This window comes from Nilaparvata lugens, unplaced genomic scaffold (genome assembly GCF_014356525.2).
Source record: "Nilaparvata lugens isolate BPH unplaced genomic scaffold, ASM1435652v1 scaffold10713, whole genome shotgun sequence".
Taxonomy (NCBI): Eukaryota; Metazoa; Arthropoda; class Insecta; order Hemiptera; family Delphacidae; genus Nilaparvata; species Nilaparvata lugens.
The window spans coordinates 1-4,768 of record NW_024089379.1 but is presented as its reverse complement, the minus strand read 5'-3'; the positions used below and the strand labels follow the sequence as shown (position 1 = coordinate 4,768).

General features: G+C 34.1%; 1 pseudogene; it reads left to right on the top strand.

Annotated features, from left to right (window-relative positions):
• Positions 1-3,714: 3,714 nt before the first annotated feature.
• On the top strand, positions 3,715-4,267 carry LOC120355380 (annotated as a pseudogene).
• Positions 4,268-4,768: the final 501 nt, after the last annotated feature.

Sequence of the window (4,768 nt, the reverse complement as noted above, 5' to 3'; positions counted from 1 at the left end):
TCGAATTTCAAGCTTATTTTCAATTCTAGGTGAAAATGTTATGAACATTTTTTGTAGAGATTTTCATGCTCAATCTTTTCCACTTGAATTTTTGTGTTTAAATTGTATTTGAAGCCTGATAATATGGAACCTAAAATCGAACTTTGCATAGATGGGCAGAGCTCCTGAATTTTCTCAGATATGAGACTTGTGGCAGTTGATAGAGCATATCAATGACTATTTTAGGTATGAATTTGATCAAAATCGTTGGAGCCGTTTCCGTGAGAATCGCGAAAAACCCTGTTTTTGACAACATTTCCATCATTTTAGCCGCCATCTTGAATTGCATTTGATTGAAATTGTTCGTGTTGGATCCTTATATTGTAAGGACCTTAAGTTCCAAATTTCAAGTCATTCCGTTAATTGGGAGATGAGATATCGTGTACACAGACGCACATACACTCATACACACACACACACACACACACACACACAATACACACATACAGACCAATACCCAAAAAACACATTTTTGGACTCAGGGGATCTAAACAAGTATAGAAATTTAGAAATTGGGGTACCTTAATTTTTTTCGGAAAGCAATACTTCCCTTACCTATGGTAATAGGGCAAGGAAAGAAGAAACTGATTCTTCCTAAGAAACGAAGAATCCGACCTCTTATTCAATTCTAAATAAGTATCTAACCTTGACAAGAGCTACAGAAGTTATGCAAATCTTCAAGAGTATCCAACAGTCTCACATAAAAATACAGAGAGCCTAAATGAAAAATTCATTTTAGTTGGGAAAAACATCGGATGACCGATGTCTAGGTAAACCATCGATAAGTGAAAAACATCGAACAGTAAACATCGATGTTAAAAACATCGATGTTTGATGTTGAAACATCGATGTTTTTAAACATCGATGTATCGATACCCATCCCTAATATATACCATCTCATGTCAACAAATCAGTATTTTGGTCGAGTCAATTAAAAGTTCTAGATTCTCGCGAGATACGGTAATCTAATTGATTACACAGCTGATCTCCCACACAGGCACATGCTTCTTCTGTTATCGACAGACGACGAAATTATCATCTGTTTTCCAAGGATGAATTATCCTTTCCATGTCCTGCAGCGAGTTTTCCCAGGGATGAGACCTAGTGCAATCGAATTTTTATATCATAAACCTACTATTTTCCAAGTTTCGTGAAAATCGTTAGATTCGTTTTCGAGATCTGTTAAACATAAATAACCAGATATAAAAATATAAACAGACATACAAAGATTGCTCGCTTAATATAATAGCATATTTTGTGAATTAATTATTAATTCTACATTTTTAAAAGACGATCTGGCAACAGAGCAAAGCGAGAAAGAGATAGCGCTACCCGCTTTGTTGAATGATAGACAAGGATAGCAATACCATTGCTAATCAAACACTGCCATTATAACGTGGACCTCACTATAGATAAACTATTCGTCTCTTTTCTGTATAGGGCTACTTGTAATAAAAATAGAAAGAAAATAAAAATCTCAGTACCCTTTTCGAATTATTTAATCACAACAATGTTATTTAATGGCATCAATGTTGAAACATGTTGTGATTAAATAATTCAAAAAGGGTACTGAGATTTTTATTTTTTTTCTATTTTTATAAACTATTCGGTATGTGGTTGCCATGGCAACGTTTAAGAAGAGGTACCTTTTTGAATATCAATGGTAAACTCACCCAATGCCAAATGCCTGCTATCGGCGTAAGGTACAAGATTGTGCGCAATGCGTGCACCTCCGCATTGTCTCAGAACGTTGGCATTCTGACTGTTCCATTGAGCAGCACAATCAGTGAATCCATCACCAGGGTCCTAGTTGAATGTCCTCTTTGTCCAGCTCAAAAACTGTGCACAATAGAAAAGATCGTCAACAAAATTTAACTCTCCAATAGAATAGAATAGAATAAAATTGAATAGAATAGATTTTCATTCCCCTAAGTATATGCATATGCAGTATACAATCGGAAACGTCACAATGTTCAAAAGATATAAAAATCAAAAACAATATTGAAAACACTTATCATATGATTGATTCAACTCATACATAAATGTCAAGCATATAAATAGTTTAAATACATTCTCAAGTATTCTTAAGTTTTGTTTATTCCAAGCATTTGCGATTTTTGTAATAAGTGTAATACTTTCTTCAACATTATAAAATTTTAATTGTATATTAAGTAGGCTACTTGAAGCAGAATAAGTGATCTGCAACTCACTGCCAACACACAAGGTTTCTTATGTTGGCAGTGCCAAATATTACATTGTATTGTTATACTCAAGTTGAAATCAATGTATATTTGTATACTCTATATGTTATACATATAGTAACATATGTTGTATGTTACTCTATATATTTGTATACTGTAAAGTATTGTATACTCTAGTATTAATTTTGTACAATATGTATTTTGTAATTTTTGGCAATAAATAAATTCTCACACACTAAAATTGTTGGCAACCCAATATTAATACATTATGGAACGTATACAGTAGTTAAAATAATTATTAATTATATCCCTATCCATATCAAGAAATTCCGACAGTGTGTGAAGAGGATTTTCTGTCAAGTTAGTTTTCAATCTATGTGTAAACAAAGAGGCAGACATGGTTCTCACTGAAGTAGGAAACTTATTAAAAATTTTCAAAGAAATTAGCTTTGAATTCATCAGCACTCTCCTCAGCCTAGTATAAGGACATCAATATTGCTGACTAGTTCTTGTATTATAGTGATGAATGTCCTCCCTACATAGAAAAGATTCAATATTTTTTCTTACATTCAGTGACAGCAACAATTTTTTCTGGAAAATAAATTTTTGAGAAAGTTATTCAATTTGGCTAACTAATTTTTTTTTTTATTCAATCAACAATACCATGAAGAATATATCCTCTAAATCCAATGGATTATTTCTTACCGAATTTGAAATGTCCTGTCCCAAAACTTTTAACTTTAGGCATTCATATCTCAAAAAGTAATGATCGGAAAAAATGTTTTCCTGAGAAAACTTTTTCATTTTGATAGCTTGATAGTATACAAACCCAAAAACTTTGAAAAATGTTACCAGTAGAAAGTTTATTCTTAGCCTTTGCACAGCCTTAAACTAATAATACGAAAAATTGTGTAGTTGAGAAGTTGATATGAGAAGATAAGAAGTTGGAATGAAAAAGACTAAGAAATTGTCAAAGCTTCTGATAAAGTTTATCAGAGATTGACAATGGTGTAATAACCGAAACCGGTCTTTCTAAGTATCAATTAATCTGTGGTTTTTTGACAATTTCTTGTCTTTTTCATTTAATACAAAATTTGATGGTTATAGAAGTGAATAAAAAGGAATATTTAATTATTAATTGGTGATTACCTCTTCCGTCATCCAGGCTTGTTGTTTCTCTTTCAAAAGTGTTGCATATCGTTGTAGGCAAGTGACAAACACCTCAAGTATTCCTACTTCTCTGTACACATCCTTGAATATTGTATTGTGCCTGAAAAATGAAGAGTAACCTTATTTTTCAACAGTACTCTCATATTATAATTATTATAAGGGGTAGGATTAGTTTTGGGATTTGCCTGTTTATTTACGAGGGCTATTTTTTTTTCAACTTCCGATCGTGCCACTAGATGGCAATGCGAGCGGCATTGGCCAACAATGCGCGGCAGCTGACTATGCACATCTCACACTATAACCTCACTCGTATTCGGCCATCTGTCGTCATTACCAGTTCATCTAGCGACACATAAATATGGCCAATATGATAGAATCTCCCGCCAAGTGTGAGTTGTGAAGTGTAATTCGTTTTTTGCAAGCTGAAGGGTTATCCACAGCAGAAATTCACCATAGAATGAAACGAGTATATGGTGAAAGCTTTATGAGTGACAGTGCAGTGCGTGATTGGAGAGGAACTGTGCAGAACAAAAGGAGAGGAATGTTCACATCGGGAGTGGTGCTCATTCATGACAACGCCCGTCCTCACAGTGCTGCTGTGACGAAGCGTCTTCTTGACGGGTTTAAATGGGACGTTTTTGACCATCCGGCGTATAGCACCAAGCGACTATCACCTTTTCCCGGAACTGAAGAAAATGCTAGGAGGGCAGAGCTTCCGACAAGACGATGCGCTGCAAGATGCTGTGAAAAACCATCTCAAATCACTGGCGGCTAAATTCTATGAACAAGGTATTAAGAAGCTTGTACCCAGGTATGAAAAATGCCTCAATCTGAGTGGTGACTATGTTAAGAAGTAACTAATAATGTAAATAACTTTTGATAATAAATTCAATTACTCTCACTAGTTTCTTTTTTATACCACATCGGAAGTTGAAAAAAATAGCCCTCGTATTTAAACATTACAGTGCGGGAACATTGTAGGTGTATCTGGTAAAAATTGGTTGGAGACTTTACAAAAATGTGTCGGAATATCAAGCCATTCAATATTTCAATTGAATAGGGAATCTTGTTCTCAACAGAAGTGTACATTACTTGAATATTATTCAAGAATTGGAACAGAATGAAAAAATGATCGAGTACCCTTTTATTTATTGAAATACTAGAAACAAGTAGAACACAAGTAAACAAGTACAGGGTGGGGCAGAGCCGATTGACGACTTTGAAAGGGTTATAAGTAATGAACCGTTCATATTGGAGAAAATTTCTTTAATGGGTTCAATTCTATTATACCGGGTGATTTTTTAGTCCTGTTACCCTATTTTTAACACATGGTAATTTTTCCCTAATAAAGGGAAATT